The sequence below is a fragment of the Eretmochelys imbricata genome, chromosome 1 (genome assembly GCF_965152235.1).
Source record: "Eretmochelys imbricata isolate rEreImb1 chromosome 1, rEreImb1.hap1, whole genome shotgun sequence".
NCBI classification, from domain to species: Eukaryota; Metazoa; Chordata; order Testudines; family Cheloniidae; genus Eretmochelys; species Eretmochelys imbricata.
This window is the reverse complement of record NC_135572.1, coordinates 294,745,631-294,768,862: the sequence shown is the minus strand read 5'-3', so window position 1 is coordinate 294,768,862 and position 23,232 is coordinate 294,745,631. Positions and strand designations below refer to the sequence as shown.

Genomic DNA, 23,232 nt, shown 5'->3' with positions numbered 1-23,232 from the left:
TAAGATATTCTTTTAAATTTAAGTTTATTGGATGTGAGAAGAGAGCATCTGGGGGGAAAACACACACACACATCTGCTACTAAGCAACAGGAAAACAAAAGAAAACAGTTTCCTCACGAACAGGCAAAATATTTCAACACCAAATAAAATAGGAGCATCAACTTGCAAAATAAAATACAGTAATGAATTGTTGGTGAGACATCTGGAGACACTGGAATTATTATAACAAAATTTCTCTGAGGTAAACAGGGATAAGAAATGAGTCATAAAAATAAAGTTAACTATTATGTATTATCTATAGCAATAGCTTTTGTTGTTGTTGGGGACCTGTCTTGCCACCTTTCCTCAGGGGAGTAGTCTCATTGCAGGATTAGGCCCTAGATTATCAAATTTAAATTGGCTGCCAAAATGTGATCAGATTTAGGAAGTGAAGTAGGATACTCTGCCACTATTCAAAGCTACCATCTTATCTTTCATTGAAAGGGGAGAGTTAAAGGGAAAAATAGATTTGCTGAAATTAATCTTCCTAGCAGATCCTGGAACTACCCACAACCAAAGCACCCATTACTCTGTGTAAAATAAGCTAATGGATGGAGACAAGACTTGTCTTGTACATGTAAATAAATGGACCTAGGAGGTGTCTGTTCTAATTAGCAGCATGTCAAAATTATCAACGTTAAAGAAAAACAAGAAGACTATACCTACTTTTTAAAAGGATAGTATATTGAAACATTACTAATCTGTAGCTATTCTATACAAAAGGTTTGCACTATAGCAAAAATAAAGGTACATACTAACAGAAAACACTGCCTTGCCTAGTGGATCTGTGGGCTTGCTTTTTCCAATCTTGTATATATCTTTGTTTAAACTTAATTTTTTTAAACCAAAAGCAGACCACATGTAATGGACCACTTTGATGTACATACACATTTAGCCCTAAATCTGACTTCTTCAAAGCTGATTGCATTCAAATAGCAAATATTTTTGTGACTAGTAGAGCTTCTGTTTTACCAGATTAGAGCCATTTTACATTTGTGAATCTTCAAAACTGGTCTGCATGATTCATTTGAAGAAATCAAATAAGTTTATTCCATACTTTAAATACTTTGCTGATCAGTCCGTGAATTCTAATACCAAATACTCTGAGCCAACAATGGGCGATATTCACTCAATACCAAACTGCTTTGCAAACAGCAAGGCTTCTTTGGGAATATTTCAGTACACAATCTCCCCCACTCTCCTCTCCTCCCCCCTTTATCCCCCAAAAAACCCTCCCCAACCCAATAAAAAACTAGAATTTGTCAAAATTTGCTACAGTGCATGTCTCAAAGTTCTAAATAGTTTTATAGATTGTACCCTCTGTTTAATTATGAGGTGCCCAGGCCCAGAGTAATCCTGATTCTTTAGAGTAAGGAATAGGACTGTATTCCCTCGAATATCCACATTGGTCACTTGAATGTTGGCACAAATGCCAGTTACTATACCTGTACCAAGTAAGTCCTTCAATGCATAACAGGCATAAAAATTGCTTGCATGTAGTACAATCTCTGCAATATGATTTTTTTGATTCAGGTTTGTTTTAAAACACAACTATCATGTAATATTCAATGCTATCACTAAGCACTGGTTGTTGATGGGAACAGAACACCATAGTTACATAGGGTATGTCTATACTACGAAATTAGGCTGACTTTATAGAAGGTGATTTTTAGAAATCGATTTTATACAGTCGATTGTGTATGTCCCCACTAAGCGCATTAAGTCGGCGGAGTGCGTCCGCACTACCCTGGCTAACTTCGACTCATGGAGTGGTGCACTGTGGGAAGCTAGCCCACAGTTCCCACAGTCTCCGGTGCCCACTGGAATTCTGGGTTAAGCACCCAATGCCTGATGGAACAAAACATTGTTGCGGGTGGTTTTGGGTACATCTTGTCAGTCTCCCCTCCATCCCTCCCACCCTCCCTCCGTGAAAGCAACTGCAGACAATCATTTTGCGCCTTTTTTCCTGGGTTACCCGTGCAGATGCCATAGCACTGCAAGCATGGAGCCTGCTCAGCTCACTGCTGCTATTGCGAGCATTGTAAACACCTTGCACATTATACTGCAGTATGTGCAGAACCTGGCTAATAGACGGAAGCACGAGGACGATTGTGAGGAGGACATGGACACAGACATTCCTGAAAGCACGGGATGTGGTAATTGGGACATCATGGCGGCAGTAGGGCTGGTTGATATAATGGAACGCCAATTGTGGGCCCAGAAAACAAGCACAGACTGGTGGGACTGCATAGTCTTGCGGGTATGGAATGATTACCAGTGGCTGCGAAACTTTTGCATGCGTAAGGTCACTTTCCTGGAACTCTGAGTTGCTTTCCCCTACCCTGAAGCGCAGGAATAGCAAGATGAGAGCTGCCCTGATATCTGAGAAGGAAGTGGCGATAGCGCTGTGGAAGCTTGTTACGCCTGACTGCTACTGGTCGGTCAGGAATCAATTTGGAGTGGGCAAATCTACTGTGGGGACTGCTGTGATTCAAGTAGCCAATGCAATCACTGACATGTTGCTATCAAGGGTAGTGACTCTGGGAAATGTGCAGGTCGTAGTGGATGGCTTTGCTGCAATGGGTTTCCCTAGCTGTGGTGGGGCGATAGACGGAACGTATATTCCTATTTTGGCACTGGATCACCTTGCAAACCAGTACATAAACTGTAAGGGGTACTTCTCAATGGTGTTGCAAGTACTGGTGGATCACAAGGGACATTTCACCAACATCAACGTGGGATGGCTGGGAAAGGTGCATGACATCTTTAGAAACTCTGGGCTGTTTGAGCAGCTTCAAGAAGGGACTTACTTCCCAGACCAGAAAATTACTGTTGGGATGTTGAAATGCCAATAGTTATCCTTGGAGACCCGGCCTACCCCTTGCTCTCATGGCTTATGAAGCCATACACCGGCAGCCTGGACCGTAGTAAGGAGTAGTTCAACTATAGGCTGAGCAAGTGCAGAATGGTGGTAAAATGTGCCTTTGGACGTTTAAAAGCTCGCTAGTGCTGTTTGCTGACTAGGTTAGACCTCAGTGCAACCAATATTCCCATTGTTATTACTGCTTGCTGTGTGCTCCATAATATCTGTGAGAGTAAAGGGGGGAGACGTTTATGGCAGGGTGGGAGGCAAATCACCTGGCTGCCAATTTTGAACAGCCAGACACCAGGGCGATTAGAAGAGCACAGGTAGGCGTGCTGCGCATTAGAGAGGCTTTGAAAACCAGTTTCATGATTGTCCAGGCTACGGAGTGAAAGTTGCATGTGTTTCTCCTTGATGGAAACCCGCCCCCTTTGTTGATTTTAATTCCCTGTAAGCCAACAACCCTCCCGCCTTCGATCACAGCTGGCAAAGGAAATAAAGTCACTATTGTTTTGAAACCATGCATTCTTTCTTTATTAATTAAAAAAAAAGGGGGAAATAACTGATAAGGTAGCCCGGGTGGGGTAGGGTCAGGTGGGGGGAAGGACAAGGGCACATTGCTTCTTGTAGCCACACTACAAATCAAAACTGTTTGAATGACAGCCTTCTGTTGCTTGGGACATCCTCTGGAGTGGAGTGGCGGGGTGCCCAGAGTGTTGCCCCCCCCCAGCATTCTTGGACATCTGGCTGAGGAGGATATGGAACTTGGGGAGGAGGGCAGGCTGTTGTACAGTGGATGCAGAGGTGGTCTGCGCTCTTGTTGGTTTTCCTGCAGCTCCACCAGATGCCTGAGCATGTCCGTTTGCTCCCCCATTAGCTCAGCATCACCTCCTGCCTCTGCTCTTCACACTCACTTAATGATTTCCTGGACTCTGCTACTGAATGCCTCCATGCATTCAGCTGTGCCCTATCAGTGCGGGAGGACTGCATGAGCTCGGAAAACATGTCATCGCGAGTGCGTTTTTTTTGCCTTCTAATCCGGGATAACCTCAGGGATGGAGATGATAGGGGGAGCATAGAAACATTTGCACCTGCAGGGGGATAAAAAGGGAGAGTAAAATTTAAGATGATACATTTCTGAGAACAAATGGGAGACTCCTTCACAGTGAATTAAGCAATTCACAGAAGACAGCCCATATGCTTTAGGTACAAATGGCATTTTGCCTTTTATATTGAGCGCCTGCCAGTATGGTGACACATCACACACAGCTGGGCAACAGAATTCAGTTTCCAGGCAGCCATGGTAAGCCAAAGGGTACATGGGTTTGGCTTCTAACGCCTTCATAACATGTGGGAATGTTTTCAAACTGCAATGTCCTCCTTTCCCGGCAAGCAATGCCGGTTGGGTTTGCCATTTAAAAGGAGGGGCTGCGGTTTTCGGGTGGATGTGCAGCACACATCTTCCTCCACCCCTCTGCATGGCTATTTGGGATGATCCCTTCACCCCTCCCCCTGCCGCGTGGCTATGGGATGATCCCTTTTAGCCAAGTGCAAGCAGTCCAGCATGAACGGGGTCCTTTTATTGTTCCCTTACAAAAATTTCCCTATTTCAACCAGGTGACCATGAATGATATCACTCTCCTGAGGCTAACACAGAAAGATAAAGACCAAATGTTGCTTGAATGCGACCAAAACCCAGGACCAGTCGCTGCCATGCTTTGTGCGGCAATGATTCCAGACTACTTGCTACTGGCTTGGCGTGGTAAAGTGTCCTACCGTGGAGGACGAAATAAGGCAGCCCTCCCCAGAAACTTTCTGCAAAGGCTTTCAGAGTACCTCCAGGAGAGCTTCATGGAGATGTCCGTGGAGGATTTCCGCTCCATCTCCAAACATGTTAACAGACTTTTCCAGTAGCTGTACTGGCTGTGAATGCATCCCAAGTCTTCAGGGCAAATCAAACATTAAACACTATTGCTTTTAAATCCTGTACTGTAGTTACAAATGTGCACTCACCAGAGGTCTTCTCCACCTTCAGGGTCGGGGATCTCGCCTTGGGAGGGTATTGGCTCCAGGGTGATGAAAAGGTCCTGGCTGCTGGGGAGAATGGATTCACCGCTTGACGGCTGTGCATTCTCCTCCTGCTCCTCTTCCTGATCCACAAAATCCTCCTCCGTGTTGCGTGAGACTCCCCCGTTGCAGGTGTCCTCCTGACAGTGGTGGGGTAGTGGTAGGGTCCCCCCATAGAATGCCATGCAGCTGATCATAGAAGCGGCATGTATAGGGCTCTGACCCAGAGCGACCGTTTGCCTCCTTTGTCTTTTGGTAGGCTTGCCTGAGCTCCTTGACCTTCACGTGGCACTGCTGTGTGTCCCTGTTGTAGCCTCTCTCCATCATGCCCTGTGCAATTTTGGCATATATTTTTTTATATATAAGCATTTCTTCTTTTTGATCGGAGTTCGGCCTACACAGATTCTTCTCCCCATACAGCAATCAGATCCAGTGTCTCCCACTCGCTCCATGCTGGAGCTCGTTTGCGATTGTGGGGGGACTGCATGGTCACCTGTGCTGCTGAGCTCGCCACGCTGACCAAACAGGAAATGAAATTCAAAAGTTCCCGGGGCTTTTCCTGTGTACCTGGCTAGTGCATCGGAGTTGAAAGTGCTGTCCAGAGCGGTCACATTGGAGCACTCTGGGATAGTTCCCGGAAGCCAATAATGTCGATTTGCGCCTGCACTACCCCAAATTCAACCCAGCAAGGTCGATTTTAGTGCTACTCCCCTCGCCGGGGAGGAGTACAGAAGTCAATTTAAGAGCCCTTTAGGTTGATGGAATGGGGTTGCTTGTGTAGACGCATTCATTATAAAATTGACCTAACGCGGCTAAATTCAACTTAACACTGTAGTGTAGACCAGGGCATAGAAAAGGCGAGTTAAGGCTGAACAGGATCTCCTTGTTATGTACAACAAAAAGCCTTGTATCTCTACTTTAATCAGTCTGTTTACTTAGTTCTGTTTCTGGGATTGCAAGTTGCTAAGAAAAAACGACAACATACTTCTACAAGTGAACAGCTTTTAAATGTACATGTGATGTGTCTAACAATACATAGTAGGAGTTGTAATCTATTGTCCTTTTTTGTGAGAAGTGTGAAATTGCTGTGTGATTAGTACAGAGAAATTGCTAAGGGCAAGAGTTACCACCATATTAATTTTTTTTATTTACTCAGGTTTGAAATTTAGTGATCAAATGCTGCCAAGCGAAGACTGCTTACATTAAGAACAAATGAGTTTTTGGTGCGATCTACACCGGCCAGGGAACAGGATTAGAGTGAGCTTGAGCAGAGCACTTCATAATGAGAATTAACAAATAGATTAACATAAAGTTTAATGTTACTTCATGGGTAACACATAGGCATGCATCTGCACTGCACTGTGTGTCCTGGATTCCTTGGAGTTAAATGAACTATAACTACAGATGCCTCAAACATCACAGATCCATGCCAGACAATTTCAGTGCCCTAATGAATAGGTAACAAAGCTCTCTGGGAAAGACACTCTTTATTCCCTGTACACAACCACGCTGTTGGCACTCAACAATATAGAGAACAACCTGTTTTGTTAAAACAGGAAACACTACATTCAAGATATCATCGCAAGTATGTTGGAGTTATGAATTCAGTCACTGTTTAGCTTATTTAGCAGAATTTTGTGAAAATGACATGAGAAATGTTTTTAAATTGGAATTTAAAAAGTCTGATCCATACGAACATTGTCCTAAATAACTAAATGAATCAGAAATAACAGCATTTTAATTTGAACAGCTGCTCTCAGATTCGGTCATTGAAATGGGAAACAAGATCTCACATCCTTCATGGAGTATTCATGACAATCTTTTAGCAAAGACAACTTGTCTTTAACAACTTCTACAGTAACTAAAATCTAAGCACTATGGCTGCCTATAACAAATGATATAACACAGCTCTTTGTCACGCTCAGAGACACATTCTAGTGTCCTTTGTTTCCCTTTGGTTTTGAGATATCAGTCTGAAGTTAGTGTGTATCAAAGTGAGCTTTGTACTTTAACCTAGTTTTGGGCTGCCAAGATTGGAAAGCACAACTGGCAAATTACTACCACATCCAGTCGATTCTTTATAAATATACAATCCATTGTGGTCTGAGATTGTACCAGGAGTATCCCTGTGACTAGATGAGAGCACATGTGAAAGAATCCATTAGCCATGTTTAAAGTTCCTAGGTATGTTACCCTCGGATTACCTTTATTTAAGTAGATCCATCTCTCTAGACACCCATAAACAAACTAACAGTCATAATGAGTACACAAGTCCTTCAAGGCCCAGTGAGCTGGTGTGGAGGGTTGATGAGAGGATTAGCGAATGACACTGTAGCCCGGATTTCTAGAGCAGTCGTTCTCAACCGGGGCATGCGTACCCCTGGGGATACACAATGGTCTTGCATGGGGTGCATCAACTCATCTAGATATTTGCCTAGTTTTACAACAGGCTACATAAAAAGCACTAGCGAAATCAGTACAAACTAAAATTTCATACAGACAACGATTTGTTTATATGGCTCTATATACTATACACTGAAATGTAAGTACAATATTTATATTCCAATTGATTTATAATGATATGGTAAAAATGAGAAAGTGAGCAATTTTTTTGGTAGTAGTGTGCTGTGATACTTTTGTTTTTTTGTCTGATTTTGTAAGCAAGTTGTTCTTAAGTGAGGTGAAACTTGGGGTATGCAAGACAAATCAGACTCCTGAAAGGGGTACAATAGGCTGGAAAGGTTGAGGGCCACTGTTCTAGGGACTGCAACCTGATCTCCCTTTTCAGGAAAGCAATTTTCTCTTAAAAATAACTTCTGGTGCAAAGGTTAGTGTCCATCACAGACCTGGTTGAGCTCTCCCGGATGGATATTTACAAGGCTGCTCTGGCTGTATCCAAACACTGGATCTATGTGCTTCCACGATCCCCCTAGAGCTCAGAAGGCTTCAGCCACAGCCTGTGGCCTCTCAGGCACATGCCTATCTGATACCACTTCCAAGGAATGGCACCCCACAGTCCAACTGCCCTAAGCCTCTGAAGACACCCCACTCACTCAAGAACACCCTCTCCAGAGCTTGACCTGGGTATTCTGGTTTAGTTTTAACACTTCTTCAGGGATGCATAGTTAAAGCAAGAACACAGAGATTCTGCAAAAAGAATTCTAAACCAATCACACTTTACTCATAGAAAAGCCACGGAACTATACATGGAAAGACAACAAAACCTGCACGCAAATCCCTGCCTCAGTTTCCTCACCATTCCAACAGTCCTTTGGGATTTGGTCAGTGTCTGTTCAGAGACTGCAAGATTCTGCCCTGCCACACCCATTCCTCCTGTTTAATCCTGTCTTCTTGTTCTGGTCATTGAGAGACCTTGTCCTTTTATAGTTTCTAATCCCCTCTGGCAAGTAATATGCCTGGTCAGCCTCAGTTCCCCCATCAGGTGATCTGTTGCTTTGTTACCAGCCCACTTGGAAGACCTGGTTTCTGTTACCCGAAATTGGGCCAGTGCCCAAATTCGGGTAACAGTTTCCTTTGGCAATGGCCAGCTCTTCTGCCCAGATCCAGGGGTGCCATTTAGGGAGGTCTGGGGAGTGGCGTGGAAGGAGGGGAACTGCCTCCCCACCAAATTTTCCGTATATGGGTGAAGTTTGCAGCAGGAGGGAAGATGCAGCCATGCTCTACTGCCATCTGCATCCGCTGCGCTGCCCCACCCCTGCCATGGAGCGCTGCTTGGGACTGAGAGCCTGATCTGCTGGGCAGGGGCTGATGTCAGGGTGTCCCCCTCCCACCGCCCTTTGTGTCCCTGGGTGGGCAGAGCATGCCTCTTGCCCCAGCCCCTGGAGTAGGGTTGCTACGCATCTGGTTTTCAGCTGGAACACCTTGTCAAAAAGGGACCTTGGTGGCTCCAGTCAGCAGTGCAGACTTTTAGTGACCCGGTCAGGTCAGCGGTGCAGCAGGGCTAAGCAGGCTCCCTGCCTGCCCTGGCTCCGCGCAGCTCCCTGGAAGCAGCCGGCATGTCTAGCTCTTAGGTTCAGGGGCGGCCTGAATGCCGGCTCTGCAGATCCCATTGGCTGGGCCAATGGGAGCTCCGGGGGCGACGCCTGCAGGCATGAGCAATGCACAGATCCCCCTGGCCCGTCAGCCTAGGAGCCGTACATGACAGCCACTTCCGGGAGCCCATAAGCTCCGACCGGCCAGAGCCTGCACCCCCTCCTGCCCCCCAACCCACTGTCCCAGCACTGAGCCCCCTCACGCACCCTGAACCCCTCATTTCTGACCCCACCCACAGAGCCCACACCCTGAGCCGGAGCCCTCAATCCCCCACACACTCCCAGCCCCGAACCCCCTCCTACATCCCAAACCCCTCATCCTCAGCCCCACCCCAGAGCCTGCACCCCCAGCCAGTGCCCTCACCCTCTCCCACACCCCAACTCCCTGCTCTAGCCCGGTGAAGATGAGCAAGTGAGTGAGGGTTGTGGAGAGTGAGCAACAGAGGGAGGGGGGATGGAGGGTCCGGGGGTGAGGCAAGGGTGTTTGGTTTTCTGCAATCAGAAAGTTGGCATCCCTACCTCAGAGCTGCCCCCACTGCGTCACAGAGAGACTGAGTGCATGGCTGGTCCCTCAGTAGGAGCACCCCCTCCCTGCATCCTGAGCTACGCCCCTCCCAAGTCCCGGCCCACAGCACCTAGCTACCCCCTGCCTGGACACTGAGCTACAACCCTCCCCACACACAGCCCCTCCCTGCAGCCTGAGCTACGCCCCCTGCCTGCACCCTGAGTGGTTTCAAACTTTTTGAGCTGAACACCCCCTTTGCATTATAATTTTTGTTTGTGCCCCTCCCCCCACATCTGCAAAAAAACTAGTTTTCAGGTGCCTAAGTAGCCCCTGGAATCATGGTTAAAGATGCCTCCCCCAAATTTGAAATGGCACCCCTGCCCATATCCACAGAGGAACTTAGGTGTTGCAACACTGAGCATCACAACACCTAACTTTTAGGCACTTAGCCTTGGTCTACACTAGGAGTTGAGGTTGAATTTAGCAGCGTTAAATTGATTTAACCCTGCACCTGTCCACACAACGAAGCCCTTTTTTTTGACTTAAAGGGCTCTTAAAATCGATTTCCTTCCTCCACACCCGACAAGGGGATTAGCACTGAAATCAGCCTTGCTGGGTCAAATTTGGGGTACTGTGGACACAATTAGACAGTACTGGCCTCCAGGAGCTATCCCAGAGTGCTCCATTGTGACCGCTCTGGGCAGCACTCTCAACTCAGATGCACTGGCCAGGTAGACAGGAAAAGGCCAGCGAACTTTTGAATTTCAATTTCCTGTTTGGCCAGCGTGGCAAGCTGCAGGTGACCATGCAGAGCTCATCAGCAGAGGTGACCATGATGGAGTCCCAGAATCGCAAAAGAGCTCCAGCATGGACTGAACGGGAGGTCCGGGATCTGATCGCTGTATGGGGAGAGGAATCCGTGCTATCAGAACTACGTTCCAGTTTTCGAAATGCCAAAACCTTTGTCAAAATCTCCCAGGGCATGAAGGACAGAGGCCGTAACAGGGACCCGAAGCAGTGCCGCATGAAATTTAAGGAACTGAGGCAAGCCTACCAGAAAACCAGAGAGGCGAACAGCCGCTCCGGGTCAGAGCCCCGAACATGCCGCTTCTATGATGAGCTGCATACCATTTTAGGGGGTTCAGCCACCACTACCCCAGCCGTGTTGTTTGACTCCTTCGATGGAGATGGAGGCAACAGGGAAGCAGGTTTTGGGGACGAAGAAGATGATGATGAGGAGGAGGTTGTAGATAGCTCACAGCAAGCAAGCGGAGAAACCGGTTTTACCAACAGCTAGGAACTGTTTCTCATCCTGGACTGAGCCAGTACCCCCCGAACCCACCCAAGGCTACCTCCTGGACCCACTTGGAGGAAAAGGGACCTCTGGTGAGTGTACCGTTTAAAATACTATAAATGGTTTAAAAGCAATCATGTTTAACGATTAATTTGCCCTGGCATTTGCAGCTCTCCTGGATGTACTCCCAAAGCCCTTGTAAAAGGTTTCTGGGGAGGGCAGCCTTATTCCGTCCACCATGGTAGGACACTTTACCACTCCAGGCCAGTAGCACATACTCAGGATACATTGTAGAACAAAGCATTGCAGTGTATGTTTGCTGGCGTTCAAACAACATCAGGTCTTTATCTCTCTGTATTATCCTCAGAAGAGTGATATCATTCATGGTCACCTGGTTGAAATAGGGTGCTTTTCTTCAGGGGACATTCAGAGGTGTCCATTCCTGCTGGGCTGTTTGCCTGTGGCTGAACAGAAATGTTCCCCGCTGTTAGCCATGGGGAGGAGGGAGGGATGAGGGGCTAGCCACGTGGCGGGGGGAGGCAAAATGCAATCTTGGAACGAAAGCACATGTGCTATGTATGTAATGTTAACAGCAAGGTTTACCCTGAAAGAGTGTAGCCACTGTTTTATAAAATGTGTCTTTTTAAATACCGCTGTCCCTTTTTTTTTCTCCACCAGCTGCATGTGTTTCAATGATCACAGGATCTTCTCTTTCCCAGAGGCTAGTGAAGATTAGAAAGAAAAAAAACCACACTCGAGATGAAATATTCTCCGAGCTCATGCTGTCCTCCTGCACTGACAGAGCACAGACGAATGCGTGGAGGCAAATAATGTCAGAGTGCAGGAAAGCACAAAATGACCGGGAGGAGAGGTGGCGGGCTGAAAAGAGTAAGTGGTGGGCTGAAGAGAGGGCTGAAGCTGAAAGGTGGCGGCAGCGTGATGAGAGGAGGCAGGATTCAATGCTGAGGCTGCTGGAGGATCAAACTAATATGGTCCAGCATATGGTTGAGCTGCAGGAAAGGCAGCAGGAGCACAGACGGCCACTACAGTCTCTGTGTAACCAACCACCCTCCTTCCCAAGTTCCATAGCCTCCACACCCAGACGCCCAAGAACGCGGTGGGGGGGCCTCCGGCCACCCAGCCACTCCACCCCAGAGGATTGCCCAAGCAACAGAAGGCTGGCATTCAATAAGTTTTAAAGTTTTAAACTTTTAAAGTACTGTGTGGCCTTGTCCTTCCGTTCTCCACCACCCCTCCTGGTGCTTCTCTCTTCCACCACACCTCCTGGGCTACCTTGGTAGTTATCCCCCTATTTGTGTGATGAATTAATAAAGAATGCATGATTGTGAAGCAACAATGACTTTATTGCCTCTGCAAGCGGTGATCAAAGGGAAGAGGGGAGGGTGGTTAGCTTACAGGGAAGTAGAGTGAACCATGGGGCGGGGGGTTTCATCAAGGAGAAACAAAGACAACTTTCACACCGTAGCCTGGCCAGTCATGAAACTGGTTTTCAAAGCTTCTCTGATGCGTACCACGCACTCCTGTGCTCTTCTAACCGGCCTGGTGTCTCGCTGCGCGTAAGCAGCAGCCAGGCGATTTGCCTCAACATCCCACCCTGCCATAAACGTCTCCCCCTTACTCTCACAGATATTGTGGAGTGCACAGCAAGCAGTAATAACAGTGGGAATATTGGTTTCACTGAGGTCTAACCGACTCAATAAACTGCACCAGCACGCTTCTAAACATCCAAAGGCACATTCTACCACCATTCTGCATTTGCTCAGCCTGAAGTTGAACAGCTCCTGACTACTGTCCAAGCTGCCTGTGTACGGCTTCATGAACCATGGCATTAATGGGTAGGCTGGGTCCCCATGGACAACTATAGGCATTTCAACATCCCCAATAGTTATTTTCTAGTCTGGGAATAAAGTCCCTTCCTGCAGCTTTTGAAACAGACCAGAGTTCCTGAAGATGCGAGCATCATGTACCTTTCCCAGCCATCCCACGTTGATGTTGGTGAAACGTCCCTTGTGATCCACCAGTGCTTGCAGCACTATTGAAAAATACCCGTTGCGGTTTATGTACTCGCCGGCTTGGTACTCCGGTGCCAAGATAGGGATATGGGTTCCGTCTATGGCCTCACCTCAGTTAGGGAATCCCATTGCAGCAAAGCCATCCACTATGACCTGCACATTTCCCAGGGTCACTACCCCTGATATCAGCAGATCTTTGATTGCGTTGGCTACCTGCATCACAGCAGCCCCCACAGTAGATTTGCCCACTCCAAATTGATTCCCGATTGACCGGTAGCTGTCTGGTGTTGCAAGCTTCCACAGGGCTATTGCCACTCACTTCTCAACTGTAAGGACTGCTCTCATCTTGGTATTCTTGCGCCTCAGGACAGGGGAAAGCAAGTCACAAAGTTCCATGAAAGTGTCCTTACGCATGTGAAAGTTTCGCAGCCACTGGGAATCGTCCCAGACCTGCAACACTATGCGGTCCCACCAGTCTGTGCTTGTTTCCTGAGCCCAGAATCGGCATTGCACCACATGAGCCTGCCCCATTAGCACCATGATGCCCACATTGCCAGGGACCGTGCTTTGAGAGAAGTCTGTGTCCATGTCCTCATCACTCTCATCACCGCGCTGATGTCGCCTACTCGCCCGGTTTCGCTTTGCCAGGTTCTGGTGCTGCGTATACTGCTGGATAATGCATGTGGTGTTTAATGTGCTCCTAATTGCCAAAGTGACCTGAGCGGGCTCCATGCTTGCCGTGGTATGATGTCTGCACAGAAAAAAGGCGTGAAACGATTGTCTGCCGTTGCTCTGACGGAGGGAGGGGCGACTGACGACATGGCTTACAGGGTTGGCTTACAGGGAATTAAAATAAAAAAAGGGGGTGGCTTTGTGAGAAACAAAATGGCCCCCTCAATGATAGAACTCAAAACTGCGTTTAGCAGGCCGTTGATTTCACAGAGGGAGGGAGGAGAAAATGAATACAAAACAAATCTGGTCTATTTCTTGTTTTGATCCACTTCATCTATCTTTATACATCTTGCTGGCAGCAGACTGTGCAGTACGACCGCTAGCCATCATCATCTCCTGGGTGCTCGGCAGAAGACGGTGCAGTATGACGGCTGGCCATCATCTTCTGCTGGCTGCACATTAAAAGACAGTGCACTGCTGGTAGGACTGAATTGCCATGAAAGGAAACTTAAAAGGGGAAATGAATTGGCTGAATCACTCCCATGTTTGCCCAGGCGCCCCTGACCTCATCGAGGTCGGTTAAAAGAGCACCCTGGACTGCGTCGATGATGGCTACCACTCATACTGCACTGTCTGCTGCCAAAAGGCAATAAACTGCGTGTAAGCAGCAATGCAGAACCACGTCTGCTAGCACCCAGGAGACATACGGTGACGGTTAGCTGAGCGGGCTTCATGCTTGCCGTGGTATGGCGTCTGCACAGGTAACTCAAGAAAAAAGGCGCAAAATGATTGTCTGCCCTTGCTTTTACGGAGGGAGGGAGGGAAGGGGGGCCTGACGATATGTACCCAGAACCACCCACGACAATGTTTTAGCCCCATCAGGCACTGAGATTTCTACCCAGAATTCAAATGGGCGGCGGAGATTGTTGGAACTATGGGATAGCTACCCATAGTGCAACGCTCCGGAAGTTGATGGTTGCCTCGGTACTGTGGACACACTGCTGACTACATGCACTTAGAGCGTTTGTGTGGGGACACACACAATCGACTGTATAAAAACGCTTTCTACAAAACCGACCTCTATAAATTTGACCTAATTTCGTAGTGTAGACAGAGAGTAGTAGAGAGTAACAGGAACATCACTGTGATCCACAATACCTGAGGTTAGGTGCCTAGGCTCCTTACACAATGAATGGGGAGAAATAGGCACTCTCACAAAGAGAGGTGCCTAAGGGTATGTCTCCTCTGCAAACGAAGACCTGCCGCAGAGAGTCTCAGAGCCCAGGTCAACTGACTCAAGCTTGCGCTACGGGGCTAAAAATAGCAGTGCAGATATTTGGGCTCAGACTTCCCGGATTTCAGAGCCCAGTCCCACTTGTCTACTCTGCTATTTTTAATCCCAGAGTGAAAGCCTGAGTCAGTTGACTCACCTAAGCAGTGTCTTGCCGGAATGAGTTAGGCCCCTGCCCCATTCAACACAAAACTGCTGGGGGAAAAGGAAGTGGTACCCACCTTATAATTTGTAGCCCAGTGGCTAGAGCACTCAACTAGGAGGTGAAAGACCCGGGTTCAATTTCCCCCCTGCCTGAAGAGAAGAAAAGAGGTGAGAGATCCATGTTCAAATCCCTTCTCCCCCTCTGGCAGGAGGGAAATTGAACCTGGTCTCCCACATCCCAGGTGAGTGCTCCAGCCACTGGGCTAAAATGTTACAAGGTTGGCAGCATAGCCACCTCCTTTTCCTCGGCCAGATTTTGAATGGTCTATAATCCACAAGGCAGCCTCCGAGCACACCTAATGATTAGGCGTCACAGGTGAGATAGACGGTGTTCATCTGTCTATCTCCCCTTAATTGGTGGCTCACTCTGGGTCTTAGGTAGGAGACAGGCCTAGAGATAGCAACAGTGTGCAAGCCCAGAATCAGAAACTTACGTGCTGAGAGAAATTTTACCCTGAAAACTTAGGCAACAAGTGAGTTAGGCCCCTCCAGGGGTTGGCGGGAGTTTTGAGCATCGCAGTGAAGCCTAAAATTGGCATTTAGGCCCCTAAGTACTTTTGTAGATCATGGCTTTTGTCCAAGAGTCATCAAGGATTAACCACCCTCCACTGTTAGCCCTCTGCTAGGTCCAAAATTTCTCCTGACACCACCTGTGTGTTTCAGGTGACTACAAAACCAGTGAAGGCACAGAACAGGTTCACAATCAAATTATCCTTCACAAAACAACATGGAGTTTGAAGATAGATATAGGTACATGCAGACATACTAATCCATCACAATCAGCATTTGTACAGCTCTATTTCCACCCACAAAAAGGAACTAGCCTTTTGAAAAAATCTAGGCCTCTACTCTCCAGTGACTTGTCAACTTCTGACTTGTCGTGTTACCAAGAATAGCCATCTCAGGACCATTTGTATTGAGACAGGCAAGATGTGAGCTCCCAGAAGAACAGTACAAATTGTAACTATATGTAAAATTATAATAAAATAGGTTCAATTCATTCTCACTGAAACAGAGACACATATGAATATAGACCTCAGTGGCCTAAACACAGATCTGGGGATTAACAAGGGAATGCACCTGGAGCAGCAGCTTCACTTTTAGCATTCCACAGAGGGACAACCCTTGTGGCTTTGTGAGCGGTCCAGAGATGGACAGAGGCTTCTGGCAGTGGTCTAGAAAATGCAGCTGTTTTCCTCCCCCCATTGCTTGACCGGATGAGGGAAAGCAGCTGTTCTAGCCATTTGGAGCAGGCACCTCATCGCCCTGATCAGTGACTATAAAAACACTGCTCTCCTCTTAAAGGCAAGAAAAATGAAGACAAACAGGAAGATCTCAGACAAAACAATGTGTACATACAGGTTCTAATTTAGTTTCTGCCCACATACTCCGTGTCTAAATGGGCGCATGTACATGCTTTATACAAATATAATACCTAAATAAGATCACTGTCATACAAAAAGCTTTTTAAAAAGTCACCACGTATTACTTTCATCCCATCTCCTCCCATGTATGAACAAAACCACCACAAAAAACAGATGGACCTTGTAGTGTGACCTGAAGGTCAACAAATCTAGGCTCTGGCAGTGTGATGGCTGAAGCTAATTTCACAGTGGAGGACCCTTCACTGAAAACTCCTTCATGATTAAACCAGAGTGTATGTGTGTGTTTATTTTATCTTTGGTGTCTCAGCTGATCTCACATGCTGTGGTGTTGCACAGGGAGAGAGCCAGTCTGAGATAACCAGAACATAACTTTTGCAGGGCTTTATAAGAAACACCATAAATTTCCCATGGAAATGAGTTTAAAGGCAGAGCAGATCATGGAGCACAGACCTAATGTGCCCCCAGTGAGGAGTGACCCACAAATGGACTATCTCATTCTACCCCCACTGAATCATCAGTGGAGTTGCTAGCTATAAGAATAGAAATATTGTTCCATGACAGACTTTTTATTTGAGTCAGTAGGAACTCCACTATAGCACTCTAGGAACTGGCACTTTATGAGAGAAAAAAAATTGCCGTGACTCGTTTGTTCCATGTTGCTAAACCCCAGTTATTTTACAGTCATTACATATTCACTTTCTAGCACCAGTTAAGGATATCGGCACAAATAAAAATGGATGCTAAAATAAAATTTGCTGTTTCTGAGTTTCACAAGACTTTTGGGGTTGTTAATCTCACCAGCTGTGTTTTGGTTCACAGGTGAGAATTGTACTATCCATTTGTTTTGCCTGCTCATTCTGTTCTTAACATCAACAGGACATAAAAAGCTGTAAGGATCTTGCTTATGGGGGAAAAAAAGCTTTTGTAAATTTAAAATCCCTGGCTGCTCCCAAGCACAGCAGACAGGAGGGGCAGCCTGACATGACTGTACATGGATGGAGTTAGAAACAAGCCTGGAGTGGATCTCCTGTCTCAAAAAGGAAAAATGGGATTTTTCCATATGCTAGTTTTGAATGACTCCGTTTTCATGATCTGGATTTTTTTTTTTTTTAAGAGCTTGAACTGGTTCAGTCTTGGTCATTTAAAAACTGAACCTAAATATTTCTATAATAGATGTTGGTCCTACACAAATAGAAGGGCATGGTTGGTTTTTGCTGGGTTAGGTTTTTTCTCTCCATTACGCTTGAGTGAACAGTATTGCTTTTCTATGTCACTATAACAGATGGACAAAGTGCAGTCTGTGGGACAAATGCAGATTAGGGAGTACTATATGGCCTGTAGTCACCCTCATCTTCAATACAAAAGAGTGGCCCATAGAGGCTGATTTTGTTTGGATAAAGATACGCAAGCTGCACCTCCATATTTAGAACGGAACAATTACAGTCTCCTCTTGTACGTACCATTTTAAGTGGATATGCTTCCCATTGTAACATTCTAGATAAAGTCATTATCCAGTTTAGATTCACAACTGGAACTGCATGAAAATCTTCCATCAAAATTTTAAATTGAAAATGGATTTTTTTGGGGAAAAAAAACAAATTTTGTCAAAACCCCCCAAATCAAATTTTTTTAAAGCTTTCTACCCCCCCCCCACTACAATATGTAAATAAAACTGTTTTACGTGGGGGGGAGAGGGAGAGGATGGAGGAATTTCCTAACCAGCTTTACTCACCATGATCACAGGGAACACAAACAACAAAACATAACCTTTATAAATCACGCACATAAAAATTACAGTCATACTGATAGGCTACAAAGGCCTATAAAAAGGCCTATAAAACATCATGAAACAATTACAGCCAGGTAACACCCTGTATTTCTCACAATCTGAAAAGGAGTACTTGTGGCACCTTAGAGACTAACCAATTTATTTGAGCATAAGCTTTCGTGAGCTACAGCTCACTTCATCGGATGCATAAAGTGGAAAGTACAGTGAGAAGATTTTATACATACACACAGGCCATGAAAAAATATACATTGTAAGGAGAGTGATCACTAAGATGAGCTATTACGAGCAGGAGAGTGGGGTGGGGGGATTCGCAAAAAGAAAAGGAGTACTTGTGGCACCTTAGAGACTAACCAATTTATTTGAGCATAAGCTTTTGTGAGCTACAGCTCACTTCATCGGCAAAACAAGCATTTTTACATAGGACCACATACAGCACAGCAAACATAACATGATTAATACAGGAAAGAAAAGCTTAAATAATAGGCTAAACAACTTACTTAGCCACGGGGAAAGGCCCCAACCAGAAAATAGAGAGCCTAGCCAATCCTCCCCAATTTGCTGATGAATGCCCTTTGCCAGCTGCTGTAGGCATTGTAAATCAGCTTTTACGGATGGCCCTGCATCTGTTACGTTAAAGCAACACATGCCTGCAAACTCTTGGCATAGGTGACCATGGCGTAGAAGCAACTAATTTATAGCCAGCCTGTTTTGTAGCATACCCTGACATACTTTCCTTAACTTATGGGAAAGTTGGGCCAGGACGGTTGAGATTAAATAGCCTTTGCCACAGTGCAGGCAAGGTGCTTTATTGCGTGATAATTATGCACCATAAGCCCAGGGATACCAACTAAGGAAGAGGCCAGAGCTGCTGCCTCAGTCTCCGAGAATAAGGTCACCTTTGACTTACAGGTGGAATCAAGGGGAATGGCATTCCTTTTATGATGGGCATGTGACTGCAGGGGATATGGAAAAATCAGTGGGGCCCCCACTCTCCTGCTGGTAATAGCTCATCTTAAGTGATCACTCTCCTTACAATGTATATTTTTTCATGGTCTGTGTGTATGTATAAAATCTTCTCACTGTACTTTCCACTTTATGCATCCGATGAAGTGAGCTGTAGCTCACGAAAGCTTATGCTCAAATAAATTGGTTAGTCTTTAAGGTGCCACAAGTACTCCTTTTCTTTTTGTGAATACAGACTAACACAGCTGCTACTCTGAAACTTCTCACAATCTGTTATCCTTAGCAGTCCTCAAGTGTCTGAGTCAAGTTATCACAGCCACTTAAATGAATACCAGAGGTAAATTGCTATATTTTTTCTTCCTACAAATAGATATAGGCAATATGTATAGGCCCTAGACAACTACAGGTTTCACTGGTAAGAATCTGTCTAATTAAATCCGTCAGTACATTTCAATATTGGTCTAAAAGGTGTATTTTAAAATGTATTTGCTAAAATGTTTTAACTAACGTGTCTTAAAAGTCTGGTGTAGACAGGATACATTGTATTTTAACATGGCTTGTAGAGGTGAATTCCAGCCTGCAGCCAATGCTTTTAAAGAGCTAATAAATATATTTTAAAAAACACACCAACTTTTAGTCTAGTCTAGACAAGCCTTAAAGGTCTTTCCCCTCTGTTTTTAACTCCTTTCCCCTCCCGCCACACACTGAATATATCATGACTAGATTTCATAAGGCTTTTAATATGTCAAACTCACCTACCCATTTGGTTTTAAAATTAACATTTATGCATTATCTGGAATCTTGTTAACATGCATTTGTATGCCATGGGCACTGACAAAGACCAGAACAATGCTAGCTGGGAGGGGAGATAAAGCTAGAGGGAAAGAGGCAGGAAAAAGGGGAAGTACCAGGAGAGCCACTATCCTTGGGGACAGTGGGCAAAAGTTCAACTAAAACATCATAACAATTTTTAGAATCCCCCACTTTTATGAGGGCCTGATTCGGAGCCCATTGATGAGTAAAATGTTCCATTTTGAACGAACGCTGAAAACCTGAATAACTATGTAATCCATGCATCTTGTGTCATGTCTAACTAGTTCTGTGAAATACCAGCTCAAGATACATTTTGGGGAAAATGTGCTATCAAGGACCAGTGACAGGAGAGAAAAGCCATATGTGTGTTAAGCAGTCAAATTAAACAACAGAAGGTAAGATTCTAATATACAGGAATGTGACTCACACCACATATCCATGGAAAAGATTTGCATCATTTTCTCAGTAAGCATTGTTCCCTGTGGATTTTTTCTTTAAAAAACAACAACAAACCTTTAACAGTCAGCCATAAATTCACTAACAAACTGATCAGTCTTAAAGTTAAAGAACTGCTTTTATGAGGCATACACATACAGGTAATAGCTGAGATGGCTGTGTGATGAGGAGCTTTCACCAGACACAGCACTTAGCTACTTTTAAAAATGGGTGCTATAGAGAAAACATTTTTGTTTGGTTCTGTGTTTGCACAGTGCCTTACACAGTAAGGTCTCATTCTATGGGTACAGCAGCTGCGAGGTGTAATTCCCATCTTGGGTAGACATACACATGCTAGCCTGTGGCTAAAAACAGCAGTGTTGCCACTGTGGCATGGGCAGTGGGTTGGGCTAGCCACCCAAATTTATAATCAGGAGGTTGGGCGGGATGGTGCTCAAACCACTAGCCTGAGCCACCGCGGTCATGCAGCTATTTTTATGTGCTAGCTTGAGCAGAAGTAGTGCCTGTTCATCCATTCAAGATGAGAATTACATCTCCCAGCTGCTGTGCAGATGTACTTTCAGATTAGGGCTCCTCGGTGGTACTGTAATACAAATATCTAAACTCTGTGTCCTGCTTTTTTCCCTGTTTGATCACTTATTCATTAGATTCAAATGAATTCTAAGTTTGAATTCATTTGCTGACTAGCTTGTTCCACCTAGATGTGGATTCCAAAATGCCTAAAACAAAGTCATTTAGCACTAGTGGCTAAAGCAGAGGAATTGGAAGGAGTCAGGAGATCTAGAGCTAAATTCATTCTTGGCATATTCTGGCACAACTCCCATTGACTTCAGCAGGGTTTGCACTTGCTTACACCACAGCTGAACTTGGTCCCGGGTTCTATTACAAGCTCTGCCATAGATTTTTCTGTGTGAACTGGAACAAGGCAATTAATTACTGTACTATTTGTTGGCTTCCTCATCTGTATCACAGGGATAATAAAACCTGTCTCTCAGTGGTGTTATAAGGCTTAATTAATGTTTGTAAAGCATTTGAAATTCATGGATGGATGGTGCTATAGAAAGGCAAAGCACTATTAAAAGATGATTGCACTTTCTTAGTGCAACTGAGGGGGAATAGTGGCGTATTCTGATAACACCAGCTTTTTCTCTACTGAAGAAAACGTTCAGAGACTCACAATAGGTTTCTGCACTGGATTCAGTTAACAAGATGTTCAGAAGTAAATTCTGAACATCTTGTTAATTGAATAAATTGTCTCAAAATATTCAGCTGCATGAAGGTTTGGAGAACATCCGTGGATGTAAAGTACGATTAATGGGTATGGTTTGATCACCAAAGTAAAAGAAAAGATAAAAGCTATTAAAACTAAGGGGGGTATGGCTACACTACAACTGCTGCAGCAGTACAGATGTAACGCTGTAGCTATGCCACTGCACTGTAGTGTAGACACTTGCTACAGAGACCAAAGGAATTTTTCCTGTTGTGATAGATACCCGCCACCCCTCATCCCGAAAAGCAGTAGCTAAGTTGATGGAAGAATTCTTCCACCGACCTATTAGTGACTATACTGGGGCTTCGGTTGACTTAACTACTTCTCTCAGGGTACTGCAATTTTGCTCATCTTAACTATATTCATATAAAGATTATTTACCTATTATCAAGACCTTGTAAGATCCACAAGTCTGCAACATTTTTAGAGTGATGGAAAAGTAACAATACTAAGGAAAGATATAGGGTTATGCCATTATGGTATGTTACTAGGAAAGAAATAAGTTTATGTTACTTATTAGAAACTACTGAACAAATTGGAATATTTTTCCCCCAACACTGGGCCTTAGTTACACTCTGAAAGTCTTCCAAATCTTATTCCTCTGGCATAAATTCAGAGTACCTTTTATTAAAGTCAAAATGTTACACAGCTGAAACAGATTGACATGGCCTTTGCTCTACTAAGTGGTGGTTACACAAGTCTATAAACTAAGGGCCGTATCTGGGCCACTCTATTTTTGAAGTGTGGGTGATTTCTCTCTTTACAAACTCTCCACTCAATGAGGCAATTCCAACTGCCTGGCACTGGAGAGCTATAGGCACACTCCGCTTTGCAGGAGGTAGAAAGTAACATGGGATCCAACTACAGATTTGATTTTAATTAAGAAATTATCTTTTTTTGTTATATTTATTTATGGAGGTGAATAAAGCGGCAATTACTCTTATTCGCCACTATCCAATAATACTGCTACGTATACTGCAGTAGTGCCTAGGAACCCCAGTCATGGAATAGGAGCCCATTGTGCCAGATAGTGGAAAAATGCATAACAAAAAGACTGTAAACTCTTTGGGTGAGGGACTTAGGCTATGTCTACACTACGCAGCTTTTAGCGACACAGCCGTGCCGCTACAGCCGTGCCACCAAAAGGCACACAGTGTAGCCGTTGTTTGTTGGCAGGAGAGAGCTCTGACGCCAACAAATAACTTCCAGCCCCAAACGAGCGGCATTAGTTCACACTGGCGCTTGTCGTCAGCAAAACTTGTGTCTTTCGGGAGTGTGTGTACTTTTTAACACCTCTGAAAAACAAAAGTTTTGTCTTTCACTTGCCACTGTAGACAAATCCTAAGTGTAAATCAAGAAACACAGGTGGATACAATATACAATGAAACAGGGTTTTGTTTCTGACCAGTTTATATTGCAACCTACAATGTGCTTAAGTGTTGTTCAAACAAATAGGAAAACACACTCCCTGCCAAACTACACATGCCAAACAATCAATACCAAGTGTTTACTGGGTTATCAGGTGTTTCTCAATAT

At 45.1% G+C, this 23,232-nt stretch overlaps 1 protein-coding gene across 1 annotated transcript in view; it reads right to left on the bottom strand.

The window, feature by feature from the left end:
• CPM (carboxypeptidase M) overlaps positions 1-23,232 on the bottom strand; it is a 63,820-nt gene that overhangs the window by 29,170 nt on the left and 11,418 nt on the right. The window lies entirely within an intron of this gene.